This window comes from Sinocyclocheilus anshuiensis, unplaced genomic scaffold, assembly GCF_001515605.1.
Source record: "Sinocyclocheilus anshuiensis isolate Anshui unplaced genomic scaffold, SAMN03320099.WGS_v1.1 scaffold1151, whole genome shotgun sequence".
NCBI lineage: Eukaryota > Metazoa > Chordata > Actinopteri > Cypriniformes > Cyprinidae > Sinocyclocheilus > Sinocyclocheilus anshuiensis.
In genome coordinates this window covers 689,418-703,118 of record NW_015548202.1, presented here as the reverse complement: position 1 = coordinate 703,118, position 13,701 = coordinate 689,418, and the positions used below count along the sequence as shown (strand labels likewise).

At 33.8% G+C, this 13,701-nt stretch overlaps 1 long non-coding RNA gene across 3 annotated transcripts; it reads left to right on the top strand.

Annotated features, from left to right (window-relative positions):
• Positions 1-9,616: 9,616 nt before the first annotated feature.
• LOC107653385 (uncharacterized) lies at positions 9,617-10,872 on the top strand. 3 transcript variants are annotated; one of them, XR_001630216.1, is made up of 4 exons: positions 9,617-9,918; positions 10,120-10,271; positions 10,538-10,595; positions 10,717-10,872. It is a non-coding gene; the product is annotated as an uncharacterized LOC107653385 (long non-coding RNA). The 3 variants fall into 3 exon arrangements; XR_001630218.1 differs by having other exon boundaries at positions 10,714-10,872; XR_001630217.1 differs by having other exon boundaries at positions 10,106-10,271.
• Positions 10,873-13,701: the final 2,829 nt, after the last annotated feature.

The window sequence follows — 13,701 nt, the reverse complement described above, 5'->3', positions numbered from 1 at the left end:
GGAGTAATTCCTCCTGCTTGCTTCTTCTTCAGCTGTGGGAAGATGGGAATATTCTCCAGCATTTAAACTCTCATGAACGGCTGTGGAGCAGCTTCACTGAAGGAGTCAATGGAGCTCATTTAGCAGATGAAGCTGAAAGAATATTGCTGAGGGTTGGTTGCTTGTTGGCATTGAACTTAAAAACTTGTGTGTCAGACTGTTGTATAATATTTTACAAGTAAACAGATGAGTTAGAAAATAATGTTTTTAACACAAAACTGAATAACATTCGGTAAAATAGGCCTATAATTTATATAAAATACCATTCAATGATACAGCCCATAATCTTTACGCATTGTGATGGAAGAAACCAACAGTCTTAAGTTTCATAAGCATCAACTACATTGATTTGTTATTTTTAAAAATGGACATGACACAATTAATAATTTAGGATTCATTTATGAGAAGCGATTTAGATTCACTCAAATAAACAGGTTCATTAAGTCGTTTTTCGTAGTCAGTAGTCAAATTTATGACAACAAAAGTAGTCAGATTTAGATTTAGGCTATCCTATAGATAATAAAATGAATTTACTCACAGTCTGATAAACAGCAGGTTGAGAGTCGTTTCATGAACCACGGTGGACTCATAAACTCACGTGGTTGAAATGAAAACAAATGGCAACATCTAGAGGAACATATATAGATAGATAGATGCCTTATTATTAGCAGCTGTTTCTATGGGCCGCTGTAAGCCGTCCGCCATATTGGAAAGGTCAAAGCAGGTCCGTGAACACTTGAGAGCGAATATGTCCGCAACCCTAGTTACACCAAATACTTTAGGGACTTGTATGAATATCTATTTCTGCAATAGACTTCAGCAGATAATTTTGCTAAACTAACACAATACAAGAGGCTGAAGCCATTAGCTAACACAACATTTAAAAGGTACCACCAACATAAAAACCTATAATACTGAGTTAATACATATTAAAAACACAAAGCAACACATTCTTACCTATTAAAGTTTATCTAATTTCTTTTTTACAACCAGAGGCTGCACAATAGTGGCATCTTAAAACTAATACATTTTTATTGTGTGACGACACATTGACCGTTCCAAGATGGCGGACGCGTCGACGTGTCTGGAGCGGTCGAATGTGGACTCTACCTATAGATATCTATGTAGAAGAACTTCTTCTTGTTGTTGTTCTTCTACTTTCGTTTAATGGCGGTTGGCAAGCACACTTAAAGGTGCATTTTGCCACCTACTGGACTGGAGTGTGGATCATGATGGAAATCAGTGACAAAAACAACTGGATAAAAAAAAAAACTTTACAAAGTGAACTTAAATCCTGTTAATTAAACCTATTTCTTTAAGATAATTTAGAACTGCATAAGAGACTTTATACTGTGCTAATGCAATATTTAGTACTGTCACATGTTCTATAGGGCCTATTCAACCTGATGCATGTTTGCCAATGATAAGTAGTGAATTATTAAGAGCTTTGCAACCAATATGAAGTCTAGATATTATTATAGAAGAACATCTGTGGCAATGTCAAACTATTAGCTATCATAAATTCAAAGAAATCCAAGCATCTACACAAAATCCCTTTAAATGTTTCTATATTTAGTGATAATGACAATTCATGTGGTGCATTATTTCTTCAAATAAAATTATCATTAAATTCACACATTCATCACTGTCTGATTTTATTAGTGATCACTATTCAGTCAAACTTTTATTTTAATTTAACACACACTTATCTTTAATACATAACATGGCAAGCAGAAAAAGAGGGTCACAAGTCAGTGGATCAAGACAAATAAATCAAAATTGGGAGATTTTGTTTCATTCAAACACTGTTCAGCATTATTTGAACTTGAACTAATGAAGTAACACTATATCCTCATTTTAAGCAGCAGAGGATTTAGATATATTGCTGTCGAATATATGAAATTGCATTGCATTTCTAGACACAGATTATGATTTTGCACAGTTCTAATTCAAGCTACATTTTTTTTAAATTACAAACTTTATTACAGAATTTGAGTGAAAAGTTCTCAAACATTGCATGCATTTTAATTATATCTGACCTATAAATAGTGACCTGTAACCTACTGTTTTCTTTGTTTTTCAAAATTCAAAACTGTCAATATTTCCCCCCTTCACTCATTTTACACGTTTACATTTTTCTTTGCGAGATGTTTTTGGGTTGCTTTTCAGTATTTGATTTTATTGTTTAATAACTAACAAATAAAACACAAACATTTTCTCAGATTTTCAATGTAGACTCCATTGTATTTCTGTATATAACTGATTACTCTGTAATGTTTGTTCAGTCAGAATTACATGTTTAATTAGCAATATTTTATATCTTCTGCAGCTCTTGTGCATGAATGATCAATGTGTGTTGATCATTCATGCAGAATGATGTACAGACAGTAAAATGACAAGAAAACAAAAAGAAATGACAGTAGAAAATGCAACTGAAAAGAATGAAATAAAGGAAAGTGCACCGAGAGATGAAGTCAAACTTGTGCAGAAGGAAAAACCAACAAAGAGAGGAAAAGAAAATGCCTGTGGATTCAGAGAACATCTAAAAGTGCACTAGATGAACAACTCTGACAGATTTCGACCAACTTGTAAGAAAGCACACATATAATATCATATATCTCATGATGTGAATGTTTATGATTATAAGAGTTGAGAGCATTGAAATACAGGTTCCAAACTGATGTTTGTTTTCATTTCTTCTAGTTTCTCTTGATCAAGAAAGACCTGCATCATAGTGTCGTTCTGATGCATCTGAGAAATTCAAAGATGAGGTAAGAAATCCCCAACTCATGCATAAAGGAAATAAATCTGTATAAATCACAATACAAAACCCTGACATTGTTTTTTTTCTCTTTAGAAAGCAGCAGTTGATCAAACTGGCAGAATGTTCTTCAAGTCACTTTCACATCCGACTAGCTACTGTCATAAAATGAAGTCAAGTGTCTTAATTGTTCAAGTGCACAATGATTCCTGTTTTTGAGTTTCTTGAACCAAAAGATCACCAGGGATTTTATGTCTGTATTATTTTTACTGAAATATTCTTTGTGAAAGGTCATTTAAGTGTCAATGTCTATATCTGAACAAGTGTCTATTTTTTGTCATTCTGGCCATTGTGGAATTTATCGCAATACTTCTGGGGTTTTTTTTGTTTTTTTTTATGAGCATATGGTGGTTTTGTAACTGTAAAATACAGTTGATTTACACCTCCAGCAGAATGTTCCAAAATTTGGCCAGCTAATATATATTTTAAAAAGTAAAACTGAACTTTTGCTATACTTTCATAAGCTTTGCATTGTATTATCAGGATGTTCTTGCTGGTCTATAAAATATAAAACAATGAACAATACAGGTACTTTAAGAGCTAGTTATTTATTTATTTTTCGGGTATATATTTTTAGATTTATTAAGTGTTGTAATGAAATAAGCAAAGATAATAACATGAAAATAAGACTTGAACAAACGTGTTATTTTCACGTTCAACCACTAGATGGCAGAAGTTTATTTCAGAGCAAACTCGTGTCTGTTTTATGGAACTGTCGATATTTATAGGTACTACACTTTTAAGGGTTAGTTGTCAAAGTAATTTACAAGTAAGATGAAAAAAGATACGTGCATAAAAAAACGTAATATCACTTTTCTTTTTTAATTTTAAGGCTTGTTGCCGTCTCTGCTTTAGGAGCCTATTGAATGATTTTTTTTTGTGTCAGTAACTTTAATTGTATTTTTTAGGACTTTAGTTTTATGTGCAGTTTGGGATTGAATGACAGATTTCACATTCAATGATTAAAAAAAATTCATTTTTGGTTGAACCTCCCTTTAAGAACTTTATTGTTTGTAAATAATAAACACCTAATTTATATAAGACACTGATATTTATCTTTAATCAGGCCCTTATTGAATTAACATTTTACTTCAATTAAAATTAATTAGAACTAAACATCTAAAAAGAACGAAGTTTTTGCTTAGAATCCAGAGTTTAACTGACTAGTAGGATGGTGGTCACAAGATGTAAAACCATGGTCCTCATTACCATGGTTATATGGTTTTTAAAGGGGTCATCGTATGGCCATTTTCCACGAGTTGATATGATTCTTTAGGGTCTTAATGAAAAGTCTGTAACATAGTTTGCTTAAAATTTCTCAATGGTAGTCTAAAAAACACCTTTTTACCCTGTCAAAAACAGCTCTTTTCAGAGCACGCCGTTTTGTAGCATTTTCCTTTAAATGTTAATGAGTTCTGCTGACCCCGCCCCTCTCTTGAGCCGCTCTCTGAGGGACTGTTTACTTTAGCCACATTCATCGTGAAACTTGCTAATTAGCACATTATTAGGAAAGGCGATTTGCAAAGATTTATTAAAAAAACTCACTTCTTCTGTGGGTGAAGCTGGATCACGAATGATTTGCGCAAACATAGACGCATTTATGTAGATTGGGGGCCATTCATTATATGACCCCTTTAAAGTAAATAATAAGTAATAATAAACTATAAAATCTGTAGTAAAAAATCTAAACATGAAGAAACTACAAAACACTTTCTAAAATACAAATAAATTTTTATTTTATTTATTTCTTTATTTATTAAATAAATAAATAAAATAAAAAATGTAGAGGTCTCTCAACTCACAAGTTTTGAGACGTGGATTTAGGTGAGTGTGAATGCTGTCAAATATATGAAATTGAATTGCTTTTCCTGATACAGATTATGATTTTGCACAGTTCTAATTTAAGCTCTTTTTTTTTTTTTTCAAATGACTAACTTCCGTAATTTGAGTGAAAAGTTACAGTCTTTGTCGCACTTTCACATTAATTTGAGAATGTTTGTGCGAGTTTAAATAATCATTAATCACTCATTTGCAAACATTTTAATTATATATGACACAAATAGTGAATACCTTTCTTTCTTTTTCAAAACCGAAAAATTTGAATACCCCCCCCCCTTCACTCATTTTATATATTTAGATTTTTAAATGTGTTTTTCTTTTTGTGATGCTTTTGGGTTGCTTTTCATCATTGCTGGTTATTGTTTAATAACTAACTAATAAAACGAAGTAATAAAAAACACAAAAGTTAACAAAAAAAAAAATCAGATTTTCAGTGTGGTCTCAAACTTTTGGACTACAGTGTATTTTTATCATTTCCATGTTTGTTCAGTCAGAATTACATCTTTAATTAGTATATTTTTATATCTCCTGCAGCTCTCACACATTCAATCTCTTCTGAAACTCTGAAATATGTGAGTTTTATGACGTACAGACAGTAAAATGACAAGAAAACAAAAAGAAATGACACTATAAATTCAACTGAAAAGAATGAAATGCAGAAAAAGGAATGTGCACTGAGAGATGAAGTCAAACCTGCACAGAAGGAAAAAACTATGAATGAAGGAAAAGAAAATGCCTGTGGATTCAGAGAATATCTAAAAGTGCAACAAATGAACAGCTCTGACAGATTTCGACCAACTTGTAAGAAAACATACATATTATATATTATTATGTATCTCAAGATGTGGATGTTAATGATGATAAGAGTTGAGAGCATTGAAATACAGGTTCCAAACTGATGTTTGATGTTTGTTTTCATTTTTCTTCCAGTCTCTCTTGATCAAGAAAGACCTGCATCATAGTGTTGTTCTGATGCATCTGAGAAATTCAAAGATGAGGTAAGAAATCCCCAATTCATGCATAAAGGAACATCCTGACATTGTGTTTTCTCTTTAGAAATCTGCAGTTGAGAATGTTCCTCAAGTCACTTTCAGTCAATGATTCACAATGAAACTGGAATACAAAGGTGTTTTTTAACCTGAAACACATCCAATTATCTACGGTCATAAATGGAGTCGAGTGTCTTGTTCAAGTGTCTTGATGTTTTTGCGTTGCTTGAACCAAATTATTGTCTGTATTATTTTTAATGAAAAATTATTTATGAAAGGTCATGTAAGTGTCAGTGTCTGTACCCGAAGAAGTGTCTATGTTTTTAATCATTTTGGCCATTGTATAATTTGTCAATTTCTGTGTTTTTTTTTTGTTTGTTTTGTTTATTGTTGATGGTGTTTTTGCACTGCATCAGTGCACAATAAATATTATACAATTATAAAAATGTGTCAGTTGATTTACACCTCCAGCAGAATGCTTCAAAATTTGAGCAGCTAATATATGTAAAAATATGATCGAACTTTTGCTATACTTTCAGGAGCTTTACATTGTATTATCAGAATGTTCCTGCTGGTCTATAGAATAAAACCAATAAAAAAATACAGGTAGCCTACTTTAAGAGTTAATTATTTACAAGTGTTGTAATGAAATAAGCAAAGATAAGAACATGAAATCAAGACTTAAACAAACTGCTATTTTCACATTCAACCACTAGATAGCAGAAGTTCATTTCGGAGCAAACTCTGTTTTATTGAACGTAGCCTACATTAAAACCTATGATACAACTTGGAGAGAAAAAAAATTCAGTGCAAAATCAAGGCTTTTTGCTGTCTCTGCTTGGGGAGCCTATATTGAATGATTTTTATTTTATTTTATTTTATTTATTTGTGTGTGTGTGTGTGTTTGAGTATTTACTGAGTAACCTAAATTTTATTTTTAGGACTTTAGTTTTATGCGCAGTTTGGGATTTGAATTACAGATTCACATTCAAACGTCCATATCAAGAATTCAGATCATACAATTCACATTAAACAACCTATTAATGTAATGCAATTCAGTTCAGGTTTTTAAATTCATCTATTTGGGTTTGAAAGTGCAAATTGCACTGTTTGATTCTGACATGGGTAGGAACTCATGTTACCTGCCATATTTATTCATCTGTAAACATATAAACATGTGTGGGGGATTTTGAAAGGTTTCAGATTTACACACTTTGGTAGGCTATATAGATTTTCATTATCATTTTAGAAGTCACCTGTTTCCTGCCTGAATGACTATCGTCCCATAACACTGACCCCAATCATGATGAAGTGCTTTGAGAGGTTAGTCATGCACCATATCAAATCCAATCTCCCCAACACACTTGACCCGCTCCAGTTTGCATACCGTCCAAACCGCTCCACGGACGATGCTATTTCCTCCACCCTCCACCTGGCTCTTACCCACTTAGAAAACAAAGACTTCCCTCCCACAGTCTCTTCCAGCTCTTGCCATCAGGTAGACGGTACCGGAGCATCAGGGCCCACTCTGCAAGACTGCTCAACAGCTTTTTCCCCCAGGCTGTGAGAGCCCTCAATTCCAATCACCTCACCCCCCACTGAAACCTCATCCACAACCCTAGCTCCTGAAACCAGGACCCTTTCTCCCCGCATCCCACCCCACATGCACCACATGAAAACTGTTGGAAACCTCAAGAACATTGTGCAATTCTGACTCAAGTCACTTTCAGTCAATGATTCACAATGAAACTGGAATACAAAGGTGTTTTTTAACCTGAAACACATCCAATTATCTACGGTCATAAATGGAGTCGAGTGTCTTGTTCAAGTGTCTTGATGTTTTTGCGTTGCTTGAACCAAATTATTGTCTGTATTATTTTTAATGAAAAATTATTTATGAAAGGTCATGTAAGTGTCAGTGTCTGTACCCGAAGAAGTGTCTATGTTTTTAATCATTTTGGCCATTGTATAATTTGTCAATTTCTGTGTTTTTTTTTTGTTTGTTTTGTTTATTGTTGATGGTGTTTTTGCACTGCATCAGTGCACAATAAATATTATACAATTATAAAAATGTGTCAGTTGATTTACACCTCCAGCAGAATGCTTCAAAATTTGAGCAGCTAATATATGTAAAAATATGATCGAACTTTTGCTATACTTTCAGGAGCTTTACATTGTATTATCAGAATGTTCCTGCTGGTCTATAGAATAAAACCAATAAAAAAATACAGGTAGCCTACTTTAAGAGTTAATTATTTACAAGTGTTGTAATGAAATAAGCAAAGATAAGAACATGAAATCAAGACTTAAACAAACTGCTATTTTCACATTCAACCACTAGATAGCAGAAGTTCATTTCGGAGCAAACTCTGTTTTATTGAACGTAGCCTACATTAAAACCTATGATACAACTTGGAGAGAAAAAAAATTCAGTGCAAAATCAAGGCTTTTTGCTGTCTCTGCTTGGGGAGCCTATATTGAATGATTTTTATTTTATTTTATTTTATTTATTTGTGTGTGTGTGTGTGTTTGAGTATTTACTGAGTAACCTAAATTTTATTTTTAGGACTTTAGTTTTATGCGCAGTTTGGGATTTGAATTACAGATTCACATTCAAACGTCCATATCAAGAATTCAGATCATACAATTCACATTAAACAACCTATTAATGTAATGCAATTCAGTTCAGGTTTTTAAATTCATCTATTTGGGTTTGAAAGTGCAAATTGCACTGTTTGATTCTGACATGGGTAGTTACCTGCCATACCTGCCATATTTATTCATCTGTAAACATATAAACATGTGTGGGGGATTTTGAAAGGTTCACACTTTGGGTATATAAAACTGTAAAAATGTAAACTTATTACCAAATGTTACATTTTAATGCTTTATATGGTGACATTAATCAGTAAAAGCGCTCCTGCACATGAGTAACAGAAAAGGTGCATCTCATTTCGCTCCCTATAATAGTGAATCAGTTCATCCTAAACATGAATTCAGTCACCAGAGGCGAGAGGCGAACCAAGATGAAGTGGGGGCCCCAGGCAAAATTAATAGATTTTTTCTGAGTCCCGATGCTCCAGGCTCCAGTAATATCAGGGCCCACTCTGCAAGACTGCTCAACAGCTTTTTCCCCCAGGCTGTGAGAGCCCTCAATTCCAATCACCTCACCCCCCACTGAAACCTCATCCACAACCCTAGCTCCTGAAACCAGGACCCTTTCTCCCCGCATCCCACCCCACATGCACCACATGAAAACTGTTGGAAACCTCAAGAACATTGTGCAATTCTGAGTGTGCTACACACAGGTGAGTGGGCTGGACAAATCACCTGTAGAAACACACTCTTTTCTCTCTATATGCACCAGACACTTTCTTATAAACACTTCATGTTACAAGGACTTCAAACGATAACAAATGTTTACTTGTGAATGCACCACAAATCATACTTGCTTCTTAACCTTAAATACCTCTTTTGCACAATATCATGCACAGTCATTATGTAAAGTACTTGTATAGTCTGTCTTAGGTTATGTGTATGTATAGTCAACTATTTATAGTATATGTATAGTTAGATTACCGCTTCAGATAGTTAGCTAGTAGGTCTAAAGATTGTTCTTACGTCTAGTGTTGTATGTTTATATTATGTTTATTTATGTAGCACCGTGGTCCTGCGAGACACGACATTTCGTTCCACTGTATGTCCACACATGTAGCAGAATGACAATAAAGCTCAACTTGAACTTGAACTTGAGAATCAGACTGTAATAAGAATAATAAGAAGCTACACATATATTTGAAACTTTCCAAATGTTACATACGGGGCACAACATAAGACCCTGAATGTTTAGGACTACAGTGTCATGCTCCTTAACTTTATTTTTGGCACACTTCACTCCTCTCTGCTCACAAGAACTGCCAACGCCTGCTTACGCACTGGAGAACACGTAGACCCAGCACATAACCTACAAAAAAACAAAACAAACACAGGATTGTTATGCGGCTACTGAACAGATAAAGATTTTTAAGAAAGAGGCTAATTCTTGATCACGTTATGGGACGTCCCAAATTAAGTAGGCTACTTTTAAAGGAGGGTGTAAACACATTTTTTTTTGTTGCTACGGATTAAATATTGACGTGCTCTGCTGGATTTAGACGAAAAGTGTGTTTCTGTGGACATTGCTTTAATTCATCGTTGTGGATCCTCAAGCTAAAAATACGGTGCTTATTCGTAAGTTTCATTGTATTTAGTAATTGCTTTGTAGTTTTATTTTTAAGATTTGTAAAGCTGTGGCTTCTTCTTAAACTGATGCAGGGACCTTTCGACATACTTAATGTTGATATGTTGATATCTGAAAGACTGGTATTTTTATGTAATGTTCAGAGAAAAACAAAGAAAAAAAAACAATGCCCCGCAGTTTATTTACTGCAGTTTGTTCGGGAAAACACAGAAAAGAAGGAAAAATTAGAGGAGACAAATGAAGAGGAGGAGGGATGAACATTCACAAGCCAGAGGATCAAAACCAGCAAATGCGGAGAATCTTGTTAAAAGGAACAGTATGGATCTTCCTGAGACTCTAAACTGTGAGTATTTAATAGTCCTGATGAGTCCTTGATGAATAGATTTAGGACTTGCACAGAAATCACAAACAGTGATATATTAAGTAACTTTTTAGTTGCTTTTTAGTCATTGGAGTAACTTGTTCAGTAAGTGATAAACCGACAGCAGCTAACTTTTTTGTTGTCATCGTCTTCATCCATCTCTTCTAACATGCAATAATTCATCCAGCACTTAAAATCTATATAGGCTAAGGATAATTAAAAGCAGTATTATTTTTTTGTGTTTTCAGTCTCTCATGATGCAGACAGACCAGAGAGACATGTTGATGTATCAGAATCAAAGACGAGGTGAGCGATGCAGTTCATATACAGAGGCAGACTCAAGACTAAGTTCTGAAATGATTGAAGATGTTTTTCTTTAATATTACTGAGAGTTTAGCCGATCTTCAGTTGCTCATATCTCCAGCAGATCATCTGAACACCAACCAGACAAACCTTTATGAATCTCTCATGTTTCTTCGAATGGAGCTGCAATAGTTAATTGTTTCCAGGCCTGGCTCCATCCAATCAGGAGCTGCTTCGGCAGCTTGGTATCAAAAAGAAAGTATGAAAAGTATGTTAGTCTTGCCAGTTTACTGTAAAGGAATTGTCCATAATTATTTGTTTTACAGGTGTTTTGTTTTGCAGTTCTATTTTGTGTTTAGGGTTAATGGAAATGTCTGTAAAATTAATGGATAATGTCCTAGCAGAAAATTGAATATCACTAGTAGATTTTCCATTGTTGTTGTTTTTTGTTTTGTTTTTTTAAACAGTGTTTTCGCTGTTTTCTGTGCGCGCACACAGAGAGCACATATGAGACATTACAGAACTGATCTTAACTGAGTTACAATAAAATGTCTTAAAGAATGTAACTAGTTGGGAGAAAAACCAGAGACAACAGCTTTATAAACCTGCTGCTGTCTTGTGTCATTAATGTATATTGAAAAAACCCCGCTTTGCATTAACCTTGACTTAACTTCTTTATAGCTTTAATAAGGATTAAGCTATATTTAATTTATCATTATAGTATTTCATACCTGAATACTACTGCTAAACTTAAAGCAGTTTTTCTTTCATTTGTATCCTTGTTCAATTGTAATTATTTGCACTATCGCACGTAATTTGTTCATTAATTGTTCTTTTTTTAATACTAACTGTTTACTTGTCTTTTTAATTTATTTTATTTTATTATTTAATTTATTACATTTTATTATTTTAAAATATTTAAAATATTTTTTTATTGCCTACCAGGAATGTTCATTGGTCCCACCTTACATATATTCAAATATATTGTGGATATGTAAATATTGTGATAAATATTATCTACAATCTGCCTTAGAAATTTGTTATAAAGATGTAACTTTGTTGTAAAGATGTAAAATGTAACTGCTGTAAATTGATGTGTAATGCCACAGGATGAAGTATCAAATATGACAAATGCTCTTCGTTATAGGTCACGTGATTAAAGACAGAAAGTTTATCTGATAATGCTACAGCTGATCATTTCTTTATTAAATTATCATTATTTATCATCAGTACAAAAACAAGCTGTTTAAATTATTCACCAAATCACAGAGTGAGGCTGAGGACCACAAGTATCTATTTAAAGGATGATTCAGCCAAAAATAAATTCTTATCATCATTTGCTCACCCTCATGTCATCTTTGTTCCAGTATTGCTTTGGCACACATAACTAAATGCCTCAATGTTTATATGGTCTCATATTTAGATTTCTCCCCATGAATAATATAATTAATTGTTGCAGCCAGATTTAGATGAGGTTGAAAAAGGTGAAAAAGGTTGAAAAGTGGAACCATCTAGAACTAAATCTGCAGTGCTGGCAAACGCCCACTGTTGTGATTGGCTAACATCTTTGCATACGAAATGAGCATTACAAATGTAACTCTTGAAAACGGGAGTTTTGACAAAAATACAGAAATCACTAATTCGTGATGTCATGGTCTTCCTGATTAAAATCCCGGCATTTTAGAAGGGTAGAAAAAATTATTTGTATTTTAAACCAGGGTATTAGTTTTGAGTTTTGACACTTGCAGTAAGCTTTGTTTTTATTTGTAGCATAACCTTGTATATATGCTATGTGTAAATCAAGAACATTTTTCAAAGAGACATGCAAAGAAAGAGCGAGAACAGCCACAACCAGTAAAATGAGAAAAATTCCCCTGAAGCAAACCATTTTGGATACAGTAGCCTAATGGAATGCCTGTCTAACATTGAATAAAGTCCATATCACCTGCTTCAACATGTTCCTTCCTCGGAGAAGAAGGCTAAAAAGACAAATGTTTATATGAGAAAATATTTAGGAATGTGAATCACACCCAATATCCACACACACACACACACACACACACACACACACACACACGTTGTGTTTCCATGTTTATGGGGACATTCCATAGGCGTAATGGTTTTTATACTGTACAAACTGTATGTGCTATTGCCCTACACCAACCCTACCCCTAAACCTACCCCTTACAGGAAACTTTGTGCATTTTTACTTTCTCAAAAAAACTCATTCTGTATGATTTATAAGCTTGTTTCCTCATGGGGACCTCAAAAATGTCCCCACAAGGTCAAAATTTACTAGTATTACTATCCTTGTGGGGACATTTGGGCCCCATAATGTGATAAATACCAGGTACACACACACACACACACACACACACACATTGTGAATTGTGGGGACTTTCCATATACTTCTATTAATTTTATACTGACCAAATGATATTTTCTATCCCCTAACCCAACCCTAACCCTAAACCTAACTATTAACAATTAATAGTAATTACTATTTGTAATATTTTTTTCCCCTCATTGTCCCCTCAATGTCAAAAAATTCAGGTTTTACTATCCTTGTGGGGACATTTGGTCCCCACAATGTGGCATAAACAAGTACACACACACACACACACATCTGAACACACATCTGAAACACACACATCTGTGATGCAAAATACCAAATTAATATATTTATATATTATCTAATCAGAGGACTTTAACTGTAAGCGACACAAGCATAAAGAAAATAAAGGGAACAATAGCCTAAAATCTTTCATTTGTTAATATTTAAAATTTTATATGAATTTTGCATGAACATTTTTTAATCAGTTTATTCGTTTACTCAGGCTTGTTGCCAACCTATATATTCAACATTGTCAATGACCTAAAATCTAAGATGTGTTGAAGTGTAATTTCAAAATTTGCTTTGCGTGAGAAACCACAATGTTTTTTTTTTTTCTTTTGATTTAGTCGAGTTAGTTTTGCATTAAACACACAGTCGAGGTCTAGCAACAACAGCACATTTTTCTGAGTGCTTCACTGACAACTTATCTCGCGCATATCACCTGCATGCCAGCAAACCACTGTGAATGCTCTACAATCCTGATGAGTCACAGCA